This window comes from Aquarana catesbeiana, linkage group LG10 (assembly GCF_042186555.1).
Source record: "Aquarana catesbeiana isolate 2022-GZ linkage group LG10, ASM4218655v1, whole genome shotgun sequence".
Classification (NCBI taxonomy): domain Eukaryota; kingdom Metazoa; phylum Chordata; class Amphibia; order Anura; family Ranidae; genus Aquarana; species Aquarana catesbeiana.
In genome coordinates, this window is record NC_133333.1 from 170,748,057 (window position 1) to 170,769,226 (window position 21,170).

Sequence of the window (21,170 nt, forward strand, 5' to 3'; positions counted from 1 at the left end):
AAAGTGGGAACGAGGTGACATACAAGTCGTACGACGAGCCGAGAAAAAGGAAGTTCAACAGCCAGTACAGCTCCTTCTGCTTGATTCCGAGCATGTGTGAACTTTTGTGCGGCGGACTTGTGTACACACGATCGGACTTTCTGACAACAAAGTTTTGTTGGCGGAAAACATGAGAACCTGCTATCAAACATTTGTTGGCAGAAAGTCCGACAGCAAATGTTCGATGGAGCATACACATGGTCGGACTTTCCAACAACAAGCTTACATCCAACATTTCCCGTCTGAAAATCCGACCGTGTGTACGCGGCATAACAAGAAATGTATCTTATTTGCTCTCTTTTGGTCCATTAACCTCCCTGGCGGTATGATTATTTCATATTTTTGATGCTGAAAGCGGTACAATTATTTTGCATGGAAATTTGGCGTTTTATATTGTAGGCCTGTAATTCTAAGGAATAACTCACTTAAATCTGTCCAAACAAGAGTCTAGTAGACATCCCGGGTATGATAAAGTTTGAAACACAAAATCATAAAATTATAATATAATAAATAACTATAATTAATTATACCAAATAATAATATAATAATAATAAAAATTATTTGATAATTTAATCAAATCAAAAACACTGAAATTTGCTCAGTTGCAGAATTTTCGCTGTCATTACTTTTCAGTGTTTGATTTTCCCCACAAATCACTAGTGCTCAATTCTGCGAGTGATTCTAATTTATTATCGCTGTTTTCTAACTGGTCTAAAACCACTTTTGAGGTAAAGGGACAGTTTTGGTTGCTATGGACAAGCTCAAGTTTCCAGGCAGAAAGAACAGTTTTTATAATATAAAACTGCATGCAGGCCACTGGAGAAACCATAAGGGACAAAAAGGGATGTGAATTAATTTCATACAGTAATGTAATCTGTAAGATTACAGTATACTGTATGTATTGTGTGTGTTTCACTTTTTGAATTTGGCGCTGTTCTCCGTCCCCGTGCGTCGCAACGCTCGCAGGGAACGGAGCTCGGCTCCATGATAGATAGATCGGAGGACGAGCCGCTCACAGTGCGGGGAGACATCGCAGGATCCAGGGGACAAGGTAAGTAAGCTCTTCCTGGATCCTGCGATACAATCCCAAGTCTGGCTCGGGGTGACCGCTTTTGGTTCTGACATTCCACCCCGAGCCAGACTCGGGAATACCGCCAGGGAGGTTAAATATACAGTTAAATGCATTTTATTAAAGCTGTTCCACAAGTGCAAAAAAATAGCTGTTCATTCAGCCAGAAATCTTGTGAGCTGATAACTTCTTGTGCTCTATGTTATGAGCTGTTATCATTCTTGTTACAAAACAACTCCCTTGTTCTGAAAAAGAGAGGAAGATGTTATATAGTCTTAACATACGCCCTATTTATTATTATTATTATTATTATACAGGATTTATATAGCGCCAACAGTTTACGTAGTGCTTTGTTGCTATCATTTAGAGACTACACTACTAAGTACAGCTGTCACCCTTGGACAGGAAGTGTGTTAGTGGTAGGATTACTAGGTTAAAATATAGGTTAAAAAAGTGTGACAAAAGAAACAAATGCAGCCAACGCATCTAAAGACAAGTAAGCTGCAATATTATAAATGTTTTTCTTTGGTTTAGACCTAATCTTACATGGGGGTGGGGTTTAAAATGCCCCCAATATTTTGTTCTTAGTAAAGGCAAGCTTGCTCTGACCCTCTGACCTTCCTGTGAAGAAAATGTTTGATTGCATTCCGTCATTATTTATAAACTGCCATACAGTTGCTTGTGGGCAGGAAATGTCAGCCCGCAATGATCCAAAGAGTGTGACTTGGAAATTTTGAAGGTTTTGCTGTTGTTGGACTTTTCTTTTGTTACTTTTCATTACAAAAGCGTTTTTACAGAAATTTTGGAACACCGATCAGTTCAGGGATTTCAGCCTTGCTCTACGTCGTCATTGACATCTGCTTAAGCCCTTTGGGTTCCCCCGGCAGCGAATGTGTTAATGCGCCTTACAGCAAGCAAATGCTTCTCTTCAGATTCACACAATCCTAACCTAATCATAAAAGTTCAGGACAATTATAGAAAAGTGAAGTTACAGGAAGGAGTAAAAAACACACAAGAAAGTGACTAAATGCCAAACGTCTTTTCAACGCATCACTGTATTTACCTTGCCCAAATCACCCCCTCAGGCCCTGCCCCTCCTCCTGTTCCTTGGCAGGTGATGCCAAGACAGAATCAGGTTTTGCACTTGTAGCACTTACAGACCTGCTGTCGTCAGTCTGATCTCATGCCCAAGCAATGTTCCATTCACATCTCTCATTCTGCCCACCAAGCCTGGCACTCGTTATTTCCCAGCAGAATTTGTTCCCCTGCATCATTTTTCCAGTAAGCTGTCTTTTTATTGTTGTGAAGAGTCTAAGTGATATTGTGTCTCAAGAGGGAACGTTATTGTCAAGGAACTGGAATAGTGCCTTACACCTTCACAAAACATACCTTGCTGGGTGCCAACGGCTTCTTGAGCTATGTAACGAGCGCACTAAAAAGTAATGATTTGGACAGGTCTTCTAAGTAATAGTAAAGTCAATATGCTGTAGCTTGTTCAGAACAAAGATGACGAACTTCTGCTCATGGGTGTATAACTCATGTCAATAATAATGACATTTATTTCAATTTCAACCGCAGCCCAAACTTTTTTTTTGGCTGAGTAGTGAAAGGTCAGAAGTTCTGTCAAATTTTTATTTCTGTAGGTGACCCAATTTTAGAAATTGTCCCTTTGACACCAGGTTAAAAAATAGAAGCAAGGATGTCACTGGGACAGAAAAACAGAGACTTTGATAAAAAATGGACAGTCGCCTCATTGGAGAAACAGACAGCAATACAAGACTGACAGAGGTTCTAAGGCTTCAACATGTTATTCAAAGCCATAAATATATTTTGGCTGCAGTTGGGCTTTAACTATGACCCCTTGCTGCCAGGGCCATGCTGGCTACGTATGCCACCTGAGGCATTGGTTGCTAGAATGCAGGTGGTTGGGCCGAAGAGTGTAATTGGTTGCTAGGATGCCAGTGGCCCGCCCGCACAGCTTCCCTGGTTGTTATGGAACAGCCAAGGACTGAACATACACAAGACTGGACATGGACACTTTGGCCTCAGTGCTACACCCCACTGTGCTTCCATGAGTGCCGCCAGAGAGGCCATTTCAATTAGCCTCACGGCATGGTCTTGCTTGCAGCAAATCAGAACAAATCAAGTCAACAGTTGTGCAGAAGGATAGATTTTCCATATACCTTGTACCATCCTATTCTCATGTATTTAAACTTAACATTTACACCAACTATCCTTCCCCAATTGAGTAAGCATTGAAATGACTGTGAGGGTTACAGGTAAGGTTAGTGTTATGGATACAGAGAGGGTTACTGACATGCCACGTACACACGATCGGAATTTCTGACGGGAAATGTTTGATGTGAGCTTGTTGTCGGAAAGTCCGACCATGTGTATGATCCATCGAACATTTGCTGTCGGAATTTCCGCACACAAATGTTTGAGAGCAGTTCTCAAATTTTCCGACAACAAAACTTGTTGTCGGAAATTCAGAGTGTGTGTACACAAGTTCGAGACACAATATTCCATGCATGCTCGGAATCAAGTACGAGTGGCGCACTGGCTATTGAACTTCCTTTTTATAATCCAAACAACACTTGTGTGACCGTGTGTATGCAAGACAAGTTTGAGCCAACATCCTTCGGAAAAAAATCCACGGTTTTGTTGTCAGAAAATCCGATCGTGTGGACGCGGCATTAGAGTTACAGACAGAGTGACTCTTAGGGTTTGTGTTAAGAGTAACTAGGTTAGTGTCTAGAGTGACAGGGCTAGAATTAGTGTCATGATTACAGGGTTAGTGCTAGGGTTTGTGTTAACATAACAGAGTTAGAGTCAGAGTTACAGGGTTTGGATTAGTGTTATGACTACAGGGTTAGTGGTTGGGTTACCGGGTTGAGGTTACTGTTAAGGTCACAAGGAGGGTTAGTGTAGAGGTTCTTGAAAGGATTTACCAGGTTGTTTGATCGATCAACTTGGGTACAACCAGCCTGTCGGTTTCACTTGCTATTATTCTAAGTGGCTGCTATAGCCTCTAGCGATAATCACTGTCTACTCCCGGCGGGGGCAGGAAGCCATCCCCACCGGGAGAAGACAATTGCTCGGCAGGAGGGATTCATCTGTCAACACTGTCTGTGTTGATGGGGGAATCATGCAAATTCATGTCTATGGCTGGCTTAAGTGTGATTGTTAGTTGTACAGGGAGGGTTTGTGTGATTGTTAGTTGTACAGGGAGGGTTAGCATGAGGGGAGCTCAGGGTACAACATCATTTTCAGAACCGGGAGCTCAATGCCAAAGAAACACCAGATCTGAGCTCCTGGCACTGAAAGCAAATGTATTGTAGAATACGGTAACCACTTGGACACTACAACCAGTAATGAGGAACCAAGAAACAAAACAATACCAGACACTCCAGTTGTATTCTGCTATGGCATCCCATGTGTTGGAATAATAAGATGTAGTCATGCAGATGGAATGTGCCACTGTGACTGTAACACATAGCCGATAGTGTAACCACTGAAATTATGTGACATTCGATACGTTCCTGCTTCACGAAAGTGTAGGATCTTGGCATGAATTTATACTCATGTAGCATGATAGATAAAAACATAAGTAGGTGATATCGACAAGTAGAGAAAAACAAGAGGAGCATGCAGCAAAGACCAGATGCAGCAAAGATGAATGCTTTTTCCAGAAGTTCACATAAACAACAATAGTGATCACTGGGTTTAGCAGTATTGTACAGTAAAATATTCTACACTTACATAACTATGACAGAGAGCTTGAGCTGTAATATATAGAAGAGTATTGATAATTCTTGCTGTAACCACCATAAGTCTTGAGCATTTTGCTTGTAGTATTGATTCCAAAATGGAAACTATAATCTTTTTCTTTTTAAACAAAAGCAAGAAAGCCAGTCACTCTGATCTGTATGAAACTAGCAAAAATGTCCCATAATTGGGAAACTGGGAAACTCAGCTTAGAGTTAGGCCCCACGCAGGGTCGGTGCAAGGATTTTTGTCTACAAAAACCGAGCTCTTAATATTTCCTCCCCCACGTGCCCCTTCCCCTGACTTCTCTGTCAAGATCAATGGCACATCTATCAGTCCATCCCCACATGCCAGGGTGCTAGGGGTAACCTTAGACTTTGAACTGTCCTTTTAGGCCCACATCCAATCCCTGTCCAAACCATGCCGCCTTAGCCTCCACAACATTTCCAGAATACGCCCCTTTTTAACTAATGACACTACCAAGCTTCTAACCAGGGGTGGATCCAGAGTTTAGTCTCGGGAGGGGCACTGCCAGAAAATATGCTTTTTTGCGGGCAATTTATCGGGGAAATGGCTGGTGTTGGTGCTTCAATCAAACCATGGCACCATGGTTGTTATGGTGTCAGGATGATGGAAGCAAATTATTTCTATTATTACATTGTTATATAAAATGAAATAGTTCAACTCACCATAATGCAGAATCAGTGGGAGCCCTGAGCATGTCACTTGGCACCGTCGCCTGCCACCAGATGCAGATTGTCACTTGCCACGTCACCTGCCACATGTTGTGGATTGTCACTTGCCATGTCACCTGCCACACGTTGCTGGTTGTCACTTGCCTGCCACCAGATGCAAATTGTCACTTGCCACGTCACCTGCCACAGGTTGCAGATTATCACTTGCCACAGGTTGCGGATTGTCACTTGCCACGTCACCTGCCACAGGTTGCCTACCACATGTTGCAGGTTGTCACTTGCCACACGTTGCTGGTTGTCACTTGCCTGCCGCCAGATGCAGCTTGTCACTTGCCATGTCACCTGCCACAGGTTGCAGATTGTGACTTGCCACGTCACCTGCCACAGGTTGTGGATTGTCACTTGCTACGTCACCTACCACACGTTGCTGGTTGTCACTTGCCTGCCGCCAGATGCAGATCGTCACTTGCCACCGTAGCCTGCCACATGTTGCATTACCTGCCACACATTGCGGACTGTCACTTGCCACGTCACCTGCCACAAGTTGCAGACTGTCACTTGCTGCTAAGGTGGGGATTGTCTTTTGCTGTGTCCCAGAGTCAGGCAGCAGAGAGATGTTGTAATCTCTCTGCTGCCCACAGCTGCCTGCGCAGTGACGGTGGGTGGTGAGAGATGATGTCGGTTTCCCCTTCAAAATCTGTTTCCCCTGGCTCTCGGCTGAGATCAGAACTCTGCCCCTCCATCCCTCTGCACCGCTGCTCCTCCTACTCTCCCCTGAATGCACGGGGGCGGTAGAAGGATGATTAGCATTCGGGGAGAATAGGAGGAGCAGCGGTGCAGAGGGCTGGAGAGGCGGAGTTCCGATCTCAGCCGAAACCGAGAGCCAGGGGAAACAGATTTTGTTGGGGAAACCGATCTCGGCACAACACCGGGCCGCCCGCTTTCTCACCCGCATCTAATTTCTCAGGGGGGGGGGGCAATTGCCACATTGCCCCCCCCCTGGATCTGCCCCCGGCTTCTAACTGGCTAAGGGGAGGCTGGCAGGTGAGGCAAACTAAAACTTCCATGCTGTGCCCAGTAGGAGAGAGGGCGCAGCTTTAGGGAATAGCTGAGGATAAAACACAGGCACCACTCTAAGTGCAGTATAAAAGTAAATTTAATACATGAATGAGTATAGATACTTACAAGAGTAAAGTAGTAAAAGGCATTGGGCACAAATTGCTGGGAGCCGTGGAGAGAGTGCATCTGAGAGGCTTCTCGCTGTTGGCTCAGAGTGGGCCACTCCGGTGGTTGCAGACACTTCCTTGATCTGGAACGCACACTGATGACGTCACTTCTGGGATATGGTGAACCAATAGGCGACGCGTTTGCGGAGCATGCGCTACTTCTTCAGGCCTAACTTCGGCAATGTTGGATGAGGACTTTAAAACGCTTTAGCCGCTGCTGCTGGGTATTTAAGTCCCGTGGCATTTGGGTATATTTATTGCTGGCTATAGTGTGCATATGGAGATACAAAGCTACCTCACTGATTGGGCATTAATATGGATAAACTTAATAACAGCATTTAAAAAACACACATTAAAAAACATTACAAATGCTTGTAAAACATTGACCGTGGAGCGTATGAGTTGGATAGAAAAATGTGTGTATGAGTTTATGGTGAAAGTGGAGGTAGGGGGATCACGAGTTGCTAGTAAATTTAATTGAAGTAAGGGGATCATAAGCTAATGAAGGAAATAATTAAAGCGTAATACATAAATAATAAAGGGGGGAAGAAAAAAAAGCTTTAGGGAATGCATACCTCCCAACACAGAATGCAGGGGACAGAAGTGTTATGCACAGAATGCAGAGGACAGAAGTATTATGCACATAATGCAGGGGACAGGAGTGTAATGCACATAATGCAGGGGACAGGAGTGTAATGCACAGAATGCAGGGGACAGGAGTGAAATGCACAGAATGCAGGGGACAGGAGTGTAATGCACAGAATGCAGGGGACAGGAGTGTTATGCACAGAATGCAGGAGAAAGGAATGTTATGCACAGAATGAAGGGGACAGGAGTGTTATGCACAGAATGAAGGGGCAGGAGTGTTATGCACAGAATGCAGGGGACAGGAGTGTAATACACAAAATGCAGGGGACAGGACTGTTATGCACAGAATGCAGGGGACATAAGTGTTATGCACAGAATGCAGGGGAAAGGAGTGTTATGCACAGAATGCAGGAGAAAGAGGTGTAATGCACAGAATGCAGGGGACAGGAGTGTGTAACACAGAGTGTAGTGGTTAGGAGAGTACAAAAAAAAATTCAGCCTCCCTAAACTCCCAGTCCCAGCACAATTCCCACTTCTTCCTCATCCTAGCACTTTTCCTCAGACCTCTCAATTCCCCCTCCCAAAACCAATCCTCTTCCCCCTCCCAGCACAAATTCTCTTTCCCTCCAATTCTCCTTTCAGAACAAATTCTCTTCCACCCCCCAAATCCTCCCTCCCAGCACAACCCCCCATTCCAGTACAAATCCTCTCCCACCCAATACCCCCTCTTCAAATCCCCCAGCACAAATCCTCTTTTCCTCCAATCCCCTTACCAGCACAACAAATCCCTCCCAGCAAAACAAATTCCCCCAATTCTTCTAGCACAGATCTTCCTCCCAGTGTAAATCTTTTCCACATTGCTAGCACAAATTCTCTTACCTAAATCCTACTTCCCAGCACAAATCTTCCACCCCTAAAAACCCCAACACAAATCCTCATCCTAGCAGAAATACACCACCCCCAAATCACATTCCAGCACAAATCCTCTTTCCCTGCCAATCCCCCACGCCAGCACAAGTCCGTTGCCCAGTTCCATCATAAATCCTTCCACCCAAATCTCCCTTCCCAGTACAAAACCTCCCCCCAAACACAAATCTGCCCCCCTTCTTATACAAATCAATGATCAATACTTCCCAATTGTCTTTCTTTTTGTGAGAACAAAAGAACAAAATCCTGTAAATTCAATGCCAGTTCACACCAGCATGCAGTGGGGGAAACCTGTGTTCCGTGTGCACTTCCTGCACCGCAAGTTCAAAACGCACTGCAGTTGCGATCTGCAGTGGGTGTCAATGTTAATGACACCCCAAACACAGGTTGCAAATGTAATGCGTTTGCCTGCAGCAGATTGTATGGTACAGTATTACCATGTGATCTGGTTCCTGTGAATTTTATAACTACTGGTGCAGTCTGACTTGATTTCAGCCCATTCGCACCGCACCTAGAAGGCATGTGAATCACACAGGAACGCACAGTGATTTCCTGTGTGACCTATGGTGTGAACTGGCCCTGGGTCTGGGAGCCCAATGCCAACAAAAACTTCTGCCACATGGCTCCACCAAACATGCCCGGCAGGGGGACACTAATGTGGGCACCTGGGGCGATTGCCCAGCATCTCTAGCAGGGTGCCCAGGGTCCTAAATGCCAATTTTTTCCCTGAGAAGAAGCCAGCATCTCTTTGATTTTGTGTGTGTGTGTTTGTGTGTGTGTGTGGGGGAGGTGAATAAAAGGATACTGTATGTCCAAGGGGGTGTTTTGGAAAAAGAGAGGACTTGTGTTGCGGGGGGGGGGGGAGGGGTGGGTGGTCAGATTTTATATCCATTCCCCCTCCTAGCACAAGTCCTCTCTTCTCCCAAAACACCCCCCAGGACGGTCATACAGTATCCTTTTATCCCCCCCCCCCCCAATCACTTAGTTTCAGCTTGTCACCCTCCTTCCATGTGTTCCCTCTCCAAATACTCCCCCACCCCTTCTTGCAAGTATCATCTACATTGTTTAGTTGTGTATAATCACAGACCTCAGATCAGCGTGGAGCATGCCCAGGGTTTTCTCTCCTCCCAGGCTCCACTTGTATGTGTACAGGAATAGATCAGAGCCAAGGAGAAGGGGGCGGGTTCAGTCCGCTCTATAGTATGAAAGGCGGCTGGTGCGCAGAGACTGATGAGAGATGCCAGGTGCCCTGCAGACTGCAGAGCGGGGATCGCGCCGTGTGGGACACCAAACATCCCGCACAAGCTGTGGGGTAAGTGACACTGGTGTCCACACTAGCCGTGCCCCTGCCTGAAAGTGACTGGAGCCAAGTTGCAACTCTTGGCTCTGCTCCTGGATTCGCTGGGACTCCTCTCCAGGACTAATCCAGGAATGGAATTTACCTCCCCGCCCCCCTGGCGCCCTCAGGCGGCTTATGGTGGCTCTGGCCTTGGCCCCACGTTATCACAGGTGCCTTGATGTGGCATTGTGGCTGCCACATGTAATAGCAAGCATACAGTATACAACGTTTTTAGCTGGCTATCTTGTAAGTGTGCTGGAGACCTCTATTGTACTGTAAATTATAGCCTTTACAGAAAACCCATTGAGGAAAATTTAGATTGTAAACTCCTATAAGCAGGGCCCACTTATTCCGCTTGTCTTGCATTGTAATGTAACTGAACTCTCTCCCTTTATTTTGTAAAGTGCTGTGCAAACTTTTGGCGCTATACACTAATCAGCCATGACATTAGGACTACCCACCATAACATGACCACCCACCTAATATTGAGTAGGCCCTCCCTGTGCCACCAAAACAGCCCTGACCCGTCGATGCATGGACTCCACTAGACCTCTGAAGGTATGCTGTGGTATCTGGCACCAAGCCATCAATAGCAAATGCTTTAAGTTGTGTAGGTTGTGAGTTGGGGCCTCCATGGATTGGACTTGTTTTTCCAGCACATCTCACAGATACTCAGAGTGAGATCTGGAGAATATGGAGGCCAAATCAACACATCGAAGACACCTTCGTCCATTGCTCTGTGGTCCAGTTCTGATGCTTACGTGCCCATTGTAGGCTCTTTTGGCTGTGGACATGGGTCAGCATGGGCACCCTGGTCTTCAGCTACATAGCCCCATACACAACAAACTGCGATACACTGTTTGTTCTGACACCTTTCTATCAGATTCAGCATTAACATTTAGGCAGTTTGAGCTACAGTAACTCTTCCATTGGATCAAATTACATGGACCAGCCTTTGCTCCCCATGTGTATCAATGAGCTTTGGCCGCTCATGACCCTATTGCCCTTTCCACCAGTCTTTCCTTCCTTAGACCACTTTTGGTGGGTTCTGATCACTGCAGACTACAAACATCCCACAAGAGCTGCAGTTTTGGAGATGCTTTGACCCAGTCGTCTAGCCATTACAATTTGGCCCTTGTCAGAGTCGCTCAAATCCTTACTCTTGTCCATTTTTTCTGCTTTGAACACATCAACTTTAAGGACAACATGTTTACTCATGTTTTACATGTCTCAATATATCCCACAGACTTTCAGATGCCATGTTAACAAAGATAATCAATGTTATCCACTTTACCTGTCAGTGGTCTTAATGTTATGGCTGATTGGTGTATAAATCCTGCATAATAGTAATAATTTACCATGGAAATTAGGGAACAGACTCCTAAAGAGACACTCTCACCTTGGTCATTTTTGGCAAAATACCAGTGTCCCTCTAAAGCCAACCATATCAAATCACCTGAAAATGCAGGGAGGCACAGTGTTTTGTACCCCTCTCACCCTGCATGATATACAAATCTCCATTGATTCCGCTCATTCAGCAGAGACCTGATGCAGCTCTTTTCCCTAAATAATTACTAGGTGTCCTATATTTTACAAGACAGTCCTGATATGTTCATATGTGTAAAATACAGTACTGTATACAGTAATTTGTATTTTGCAGTTTTAGTTACTGTTTTTAAATTGTTTTCAACATTTATATACAGACATTGCACAATACTAAGTCTTTGTTGCACGCTTTGGATATAATGCTCTGGTAAATTCAACTGCGCCAAAGATGTGGTCCTGTGCACAGCGGAGTGCACCATTTTTCTATCCCTGATTCTTTTCTTAAAGATCTGCTGACTAGCCTAGCAAGGCTGGGGAAAAGCTAACTGACCACTCTGAGCTCTGGCAGGGACAACACTCAGTAATGTGTTTTTTTTACCTCTCTTGTGCATATTCTATATGGTCATCAGATGTAGCTGTAATCTACTGCCCATTCACTCGTCTTCAACAAAGCATTTCAGTCACTGAGGGCCTGAAGAAGCAAACGTGATCCACGAAACATGAAGACCAGCCTATGCAGCATTATGTGTAAACATAAAATTCTTTGGATATGCAATATTTTTGGGTGGTAATTGAATATATACAGGGGGGACGGAAAGTATTCAGACTCCCTTAAATTTTTCACTCTTTGTTATATTGCAGCCATTTGCTAAAATGATTTAAGTTCATTTTTTGCCTCATTAATGTACACACAGCACCCTATATTGACAGAAAAACACAGAATTGTTGACATTTTTGCAGATTTATTAACCACTTCAGCCCCGGAAGGATTTACCCCCTTCCTGACCAGAGCACTTTTTACAATTCGGCACTGCGTCGCTTTAACTGCTAATTGCGCGGTCATGCAATGCTCTACCCAAACGAAATTTGCGTCCTTTTCTTCCCACAAATAGAGCTTTCTTTTGATGGTATTTGATCACCTCTGCCGTTTTTATTTTTTGCGCTATAAACGGAAAAAGACTGAAAATTTTGAAAAAAAATGATATTTTCTACTTTTTGTTATAAAAAAAATCCAATAAACTAAATTTTAGTCATACATTTAGGCCAAAATGTATTCGGCCACATGTCTTTGGTAAAAAAAATGTCAATAAGCGTATATTTATTGGTTTGCGCAAAAGTTATAGCGTCTACAAACTAGGGTACATTTTCTGTAATTTACACAGCTTTTAGTTTATGACTGCCTATGTCATTTCTTGAGGTGCTAAAATGGCAGGGCAGTACAAACCCCCCCCAAATGACCCCATTTTGGAAAGTAGACACCCCAAGGAAATTGCTGAGAGGCATGTTGAGCCCATTGAATATTTATTTTTTTTGTCCCAAGTGATTGAATAATGACAAAAAAAAAAAAAAAAAAAAAAATTTACAAAAAGTTGTCACTAAATGATATATTGCTCACATAGGCCATGGGCATATGTGGAATTGCACCCCAAAATACATTCAGCTGCTTCTCCTGAGTACGGGGATACCACATGTGTGAGACTTTTTGGGAGCCTAGCCGCGTACGGGGCCCCGAAAACCCAGCACCACCTTCAGGATTTCTAAGGGCATACATTTTTGATTTCACTCCTCACTACCTATCACAGTTTTGAAGGCCATAAAATGCCAAGATGGCACAACCCCCCCCCAAATGACCCCATTTTGGAAAGTAGACACCCCAAGCTATTTGCTGAGAGGCATGGTGAGTATTTTGCAGCTCTCATTTGTTTTTGAAAATGAAGAAAGACCAGAAAAAAAATTTTTTTTTTTTCTTTTTTCAATTTTCAAAACCTTGTGACAAAAAGTGAGGTCTGCAAAATACTCACTATACCTCTCAGCAAATAGCTTGGGGTGTCTACTTTCCAAAATGGGGTCATTTGGGGGGGTTTTGTGCCACCTGGGCTTTCCATGGCCTCCGAAACTGTGATAGGCAGTGAAGAGTGAAATCAAAAATTTACGGCCTTAGAAAGCCTGAAGGCGGTTCTTGGTTTTCGGGGTCCCGTACGCGGCTAGGCTCCCAAAAAGTCCCACACATGTGGTATCCCCGTACTCAGGAGAAGCAACAGAATTTATTTTGGGGTGTAATTTCACAAATCCCCATGGCATGTTTGAGCAATATAACATTTAGTGACAACTTTGTGCAAAAAAAAAAAAAAAAAAAAAAAAATTTGTCTCTTTCCCGCAACTTGTGTCACAATATAAAATATTCCATGGACTCGACATGCCTCTCAGCAAATAGCTTGGGGTGTCTACTTTCCAAAATGGGGTCATTTGGGGGGGTTTGAACTGTCCTGGCATTTTATGCACAACATTTAGAAGCTTATGTCACACATCACCCACTCTTCTAACCACTTGAAGACAAAGCCCTTTCTGACACTTTTTGATTACATGAAAAAATTATTTTTTTTTGCAAGAAAATTACTTTGAACCCCCAAACATTATATATTATTTTAAAGCAAATGCCCTACAGATTAAAATGGTGGGTGTTTCATTTTTTTTTTTCACACAGTAATTGCGCAGCGATTTTTCAAACGCATTTTTTGTGGAAAAAACACACTTTTTTAAATTTTAATGCACTAAAACACACTATATTGCCCAAATGTTTGATGAAATAAAAAAGATGATCTTAGGCCGAGTACATGGATACCAAACATGACATGCTTTACAATTGCGCACAAACGTGCAGTGGCAACAAAATTAATACATTTTTAAAAGCCTTTAAAAGCCTTTACAGGTTACCACTTTAGATTTACAGAGGAGGTCTACTGCTAAAATTACTGCCCTCGATCTGACCTTCGCGGTGATACCTCACATGCATGGTGCAATTGCTGTTTACATTTGACTCCAGACCGACGCTTGCGTTCGCCTTAGCGCGAGAGCAGGGGGGACAGGGGTGCTTTTTTTTTTTTTTTTTTTTTTTTTTTCTTTATTATTTTTTTGCTTTTTTATCTTATTTTTAAACTGTTCCTTTCATATTTTTTTTAAATCATTTTTATTGTTATCTCAGGGAATGTAAATATCCCCTATGATAGCAATAGGTAGTGACAGGTACTCTTTTTTGAAAAAATTGGGGTCTATTAGACCCTAGATTTCTCCTCTGCCCTCAAAGCATCTGACCACACCAAGATCGGTGTGATAAAATGCTTTCCCAATTTCCCAATGGCGCTGTTTACATCCGGCGAAATCTAAGTCCTAAAATGCTCGTAGCTTCCGGTTTCTTAGGCCATAGAGATGTTTGGAGCCACTCTGGTCTCTGATCAGCTCTATGGTCAGCTGGCTGAATCACCGGCTGCATTCTCAGGTTCCCTGTTGAGACAGGAGAGCCAGAGAAAAACACGGAAGACGGTGGGGGGGGGGGGGCATTCCCTCCCACTGCTTGTAAAAGCAGTCTAGAGGCTAATTAGCCACTAGGATTGCTTTTACATGAAAGCCGACCGCTGGCTGAAAAGAATGATACCAAGATGATACCTAAACCTGCAGGCATCATTCTGGTATAACCACTCAAAGTCGTGAATGGCGTACCTGAAGACAAAAAAATGGTTAACAATAAAGCACAGTAAACGGTAAAGTATAAAAAATTGCATACCTGAAAAGCAAACATGATAAAACATAATAACAATAAAACATTGCAGAATAGAATACAGTAAAAAAGAGCAGAACACCAGAGAGAGAATAGAGAGAGAGAGAACAATAAAACGACAACTATTTTTTTTTATTTTTGTTTGTGTTTTTTTTTTTTTTTTTTACACTTTTTTTTTGTAACTGTAACTTTTATAACTGTAACCGGTTCCAGGTTCGGGTCTCTCAAAATGCGATGGCATCTTGGGAGACCCTGTGAAAGTGTGCCTAGTCTGTGCAATGCTGTACCCTACGCTAATACTCAACTAGTGAATGGTAGCGTTCAAAACATTCACCAATGCAAAGACCAGGATTGTCAGGACAGGAGGGACAATAATAACGGGTGTCATGCCTATATCCGCTCTTGCTGCAGACACATCTTTTTTGGGGGGGTTCGTTGGGTAGGGGTACTCGGGAGGACATATAAATGCCTCTCATGCAGCCGTCTGCATTTGGTTGGGGATGTGAATGGGGGAAATACGGGCGCTGCAGAAGTGGTGGGTTCCCAATTAGGATTGGCGAATGCAGCAGGAAGGGCATTATGGGCACGACGGGCCTGTGTTTGTCTTTTTGGTGGCAGCGGGACACTACTTGTGCTTGCCACCTCACCAGCTTGAACTGCACTTATGGGACTCGCCACGTCACCAAGTGTTACTGCAGTGCTGGTATGACTACGACCGGGGTGTACTAGGCCGCTGGTGCTTGCCAGTTCACCAAAACGCTACAAAAAAAAGTGACAGTGATCGATCGATACTGCACTTGGGTGGGCTGGGCTGGGCCGGGCGGAGGGGCAAAACACAGGTGCTAGCAGGTATCTGGGCTGATCCCACTAACACTGCGTTTTTGGGAACCCTAAACTGCTGGGGACGCTAGTATAGATCTGATCGGATCAGATATTGATCCGATCAGATACTATACCACTAAGGGAGGCGTATGCTGCATGCGTGGGTGTTAGTGCTACTGGCGCTAATCTGACGCTGCCTGGGGCTGGTGCTTGCCAGTTCACCAAAATGCTACCAAAAAAACTGTTAGCGATCGCAGGGATCAGGCCTGACTCTGCGAACGCTGCAGTTATGCGTTTAGTGTTTTGTAAGTGACAGTGATCGATCGATACTGCACTTGGGTGGGCTGGGCGGAGGGGCAAAACGCAGGTGCTAGCAGGTATCTGGGCTGATCCCGCTAACACTGCGTTTTTGGGAACCCTAAACTGCTGGGGACGCTAGTATAGATCTGATCGGATCAGATATTGATGTGTTCAGATACTATACCACTAAGGGAGGTGTACGGTGCGTGCGTGGGTGTTCGCGGTACTGGCGCTAATCTGACGCTGCCTGGGGCGACGCATATCACCGCCGGGCGATCAGGTGGCTAAACCTTTATTCGGTAATAAACGGCGGGTGCCCTGACACTAAAAAAAATAAACGAACTAACCAGCGTCACCCGTAACAGTTATACGGTGATCAGTGGTGAAAGGGTTAACTAGGGGGCAATCAAGGGGTTAAAACATTTATTCGGTAGTATATGGGGGTCCCTGTCGCTATAAAACGCTGACAGCGAACCTAAATATTTACGTTCCTAACTAGCGTCACCAGCGACACTAATACAGCGATCAGAAAAATGATCGCTTAGCGACACTGGTGACAGGGGGTGATCAAGGGGTTAAAACTTTATTAGGGGGGGTTAGGGGGGTACCCTAGACCTACAGGGGGCTAACACTCACTGTCTTACCACTGCTAACTGTCACAAACTGACACTATGCAGTAATCAGGAAAAAAACAAAACAAAACAAAAAAACCTGCTTGGTGTCAGTTTGTGACAGGGGGGGGGGGGTGATTGGGGGGGGATCGGGGGGCGATCGGGGGGGGATCGGGGGTGTTTAGTATGCCTGGCATGTTCTACTGTGTTGTGTGTGAGTGTTGTGCACTTACATGTCTTCTCTCCTCGGTGCTGGAACGGAAACTGGCCAGCCGAGGAGAGATGACATCACATCCTCTGCCTCTGTGTACTATACAGAGACAGGGGATGTTTCTCATTGGCTGGGAGCGATCGCGAGGGGGGGGCCACGATCGGATGGTCTCCCCCTCGTCTCTCATCGCTTCCAACCAAATGCCGACCGCCGATGGCACCGGGGGGGGGTCCGATCGGACCCCCCGCCCGCGGGAAGGCAATCACGTACCAGGTACGTGATTTTGCCTGCCCGTGCCGCTCTGCTCACGTATATATGCGTGAGGCGGTCGGCAAGTGGTTAAAAAAGAAAAATGAAATATCACATGGTCCTAAATATTCAACCCTTTGCTGTGACACTCATATATTTAACTCAGGTGCTGTCCATTTCTTCTGATCATCCTTGAGATGGTTCTACACCTTCATTTGAATCCAGCTGTGTTTGATTATACTGATTGGACTTGATTAGGAAAGCCACACACCTGTCTATATAAGAACTTACTGCTCACAGTGTATGTCAGAGCAAATGAGAATCATGAGGTCAAAGGAACTGCCTGAAGAGCTCAGAGACAGAATTGTGGCAAGGCACAGATCTGGCTGAGCTCCAGAGATGCAGTCGGGAGATGGGAGAAAGTTGTAGAAAGTCAACCATTACTGCAGCCCTCCACCAGTCAGGGCTTAATGGCAGAGTGGCCCAACGGAAACATTAAAGCCTGCATGGAGTTTGCTAAAAAACACCTGAAGGACTCCAAGATGGTGAGAAATAAGATTCTTTGGTCTGATGCACCGTCCAATAAGTTCTGAAGTATTTTGCTGAATATGAACAGATAATATTGCCCGAAACACTTCAGAATTCATCCTGCTGCTATTGTCAGCAGTCACATCATCAATAAATACAAGAGAAATAGTTCCATTGGCAGCCATACATGCCCACACCATGACACTACCACCACCATGCTTCACTGATGAGGTGGTATGCTTTGGATCATGAGCAGTTCCTTTCCTTCTCCATACTCTTCTCTTCCCATCACTCTGGTACAAGTTGATCTTGATCTCATCTGTCCATAGGATGTTGTTCCAGAACTGTGAAGGCTTTTTTAGATGTTGTTTGGCAAACTCTAATCTGGCCTTCCTGTTTTTGAGGCTCACCAATGGTTTACATCTTGTGGTGAACCCTCTGTATTCACTCTGGTGAAGTCTTCTCTTGATTGTTGACTTTGACTCACATACACCTACCTCCTGGAGAGTTCTTGATCTGGCCAACTGTTGTGAAGGATGTTTTCTTCACCAGGGAAAGAATTCTTCGGTCATCCACCACAGTTGTTTTCCATGGTCTTCGGGGTCTTTTGGTGTTGCTGAGCTCACCGCTGCGTTCTTTCTTTTTAAGAATGTTCCAAACAGTTAATTTGGCCACACCTAATGTTTTTGCTATCTCTCTGATGGGTTTGTTTTGTTTTTTCAGCCTAATGATGGCTTGCTTCACTCATAGTGACAGCTCTTTGGATCTCATATTGAGAGTTGACAGCAACAGATTCCAAATGCAAATAGCACACTTGAAATGAACTCTGGACCTTTTATCTGCTCCTTGTAAATGGGATAATGAGGGAATAACACACACCTGGCCATGAAACAGCTAAGTAGCCAATTGTCCCATTACTTTTGGTCCCTTAAAAAGTGGGAGGCACATATACAAACGGTTCTAATTCCTACACCATTCACCTGATTTGGATGTAAATATCCTCAAATTAAAGCTCAAAGTCTGCATGTTAAAGCACGTCTTGTTCGTTTCATTTAAAATCCATTGTGGTGGTGTATAGAGCCAAAAAGATTAGATTTGTATTGATGTCCCAATATTTATGGACCTGACTGTATAGGGGATTTAGGACTTCCTTTCTCCTGGTAGTGACTGCTCTAGTGATGCATCCTAGAATTCTATTTGCTTTTTCCACTGCAAGGTCATACTGTTCATTTTACAATCAACTGAAATAAGCACTCCCTAATCTTTTTCCTCTGGAGTGCTGGAACAACACTGTACCCCCAATATTATACTCTATCAAGGGATTCTTTTTCCCTAGGTGCATTATCTTACATTTAGGAAGCAGAGCCCTGGGAGCAGCTGACTCGCTCCATTGCTAGGCCACTAGCTCACCCCTGCTGACTGGAGGGGGTAGTGTAACACAACATCCAGCATTGCAGTAGAAAGTGAAAGTAAACTGACAGTAAAGAGGACTATGTCTGCATCTCCATGTTTCTGTAGCCCAGAACCTAGCTACATTTGTAAATGTGTCACAGTACTGCTTTTTAAGCTACACCCCCTTACACAATTTAGCCAGATCCATTTCGCCACATGGCTGATTGCTATCTTATTACCTCATAAACGGTTCTCCCAGGGTGAAATCTCAGTAAAGCCCACCCCTGGCTACTGTATACTTACCCCTCCAGAGCTCCCCCAACACTCTTTAACCTATTGCTGCTGCCGTCAAAATACTTAATGTCGGCTAAAATCTGAATTCAATGGTAATGTCACCTCCTTTGTCATGGGAACATGGTTGGGTCTAGCGTTTGGCAGCTCAGTAAGCAAAACTAAGAGACTGTTTCGGAAAAATCTTACCAATGGTAGGACTAAAAGTTCTTGTAGGGAAATCCCAGAGAGATGATATACTACAACACTGTAAATCTAAACATTTACAGTGTACAACACTGTAAATCTGAAAATCAGTAACATTTATGCCGCGTACACACGAGCGGACTTTACGGCAGACTTTGCCCGGCGGACGGGATTTGGTCGGACAATTCGATCGTGTGTGGGCTCCAGCGGACTTTGTTTTCTCAAAAGTTGGACAGACTTAGATTTGAAACATGTTTTAAATTAATCCGTCGAAATCGAGTCCGGTTGAAAGGTCCGCTCGTCTGTATGCTAGTTCGACGGACAAAAAGCCACGCTAGGGCAGCTATTGGCTACTGGCTATGAACTTCCTTGTTTTAGTCCGGTCGTACGTCATCACGTACGAATTCGACGGACTTTGGTGGATTGTGTGTAGGCAAGTCCGTTCATTCAGAAAGTCCGTCGTAAAGTCCGTCGAAAAGTCCGCCGAGCAAAGTCTGCCGTAAAGTCCGCTTATGTGTACGTGGCATTAGGCTGCATTCACACATTGACGTAGTGGGAACAAGCGCTTTTGCTCAGGATTTTGGTTGAGTGATTTGCAGGCAATTTTGCGTGTTGCCTAGGGCCAGCTTGAATGGGCTGCATTATGCGCATTTGTCACACAAAAATAAGCTCCTGCTCCTTTTCAGGTTACAAGCATCACACAGTTTTTAAAGGCGTGCTTTACCACAGCAGAATTACTTCGTGTTTGGGGTGCCATTAACAGATGATGGGACCCAAATGCGTGTCGTGTGTGACTTGTGTTGGTACCATCAAGAAACCTCACAAATGTGGATGGAGTTGGAGGTCCATACAGTAAAGGCCGTGACTGATTGCTAAAAATGTGCTGTGAGCTGCACTAGCAGCTGGGAATCTGGTGAGTGCGGTAATGTCTTCATTCACAAGCAGTGGTAAATGTCTTAGAGGGTGAACTCAAGGATCGGTTCATTGGACTTTTTGCATGGACTGTTTCTATTTATTTGTTATATTTATTTATTGCTCACTTTCATTTTTCACCATTTATTACTATAGTCACTAGCTGTGATTTATTTAGTTATACCACTTTGAGATCATACTTTTGGACGCTGCACGTTATGGTTTTTACAGATTGATTTGTGGGGTTTGTATACTTGTCCGTTGCCAGCTGCCTTATACATCATTAGTGCTGACTTAATACATCTGGTTTGTGCAGCGATAGCCACGTGATTTGGAACCGCAGGCAGAATCGCAGCAACTCTGCCTGTGATTCCACATTGTGAAGTGTGAATGGAGCCCTTAGACTTTTCACTTTTTAATGCTTCTGTAATGAGATATAAGTTCCTAGTGACTCTCCACTCCAGCATGACTTTGAATTTCACAGTTGATAATGAAAGGGGTGAGTGGACACAGTGTCATCATTCTGGAAGAATCTTGAGCAGAGATGTACATGTCAGGGCCGGCTCCCGCCTGGCATCAAACACTGCATACTGCGAATGTGCTGGCTATGTCAGGCTTATACACCAGTCACTCACTTCTCACTAAGCCTCAGGGAACTAAGAGGCAGTGATTGAAAAATGATTATATTTAACCCTTCCTGGAAAAATACAAATATATGATTGCTTTAAAGTTACACTAAACTCTGGTTTTAAAAAAAAGGAAATTCTATTAAAGTATGCATTCTTATTGTTAGTTCCCTCAATTGCTTTCAGCCTCCTCAAAATCTCCAGATTCCTTTTTTTTTTCTGCTGTGATCTGGTTTCCTGTGAGGAATGACTGTGTTCATTCTTCATGGACCCACTGTACAGTTTGTAGG

The 21,170-nt window shown here is 44.2% G+C and overlaps 1 protein-coding gene across 1 annotated transcript in view; it reads left to right on the top strand.

Moving 5' to 3' along the window:
* C1QTNF12 (C1q and TNF related 12) overlaps positions 1-21,170 on the top strand; it is a 203,430-nt gene that overhangs the window by 163,566 nt on the left and 18,694 nt on the right. The window lies entirely within an intron of this gene.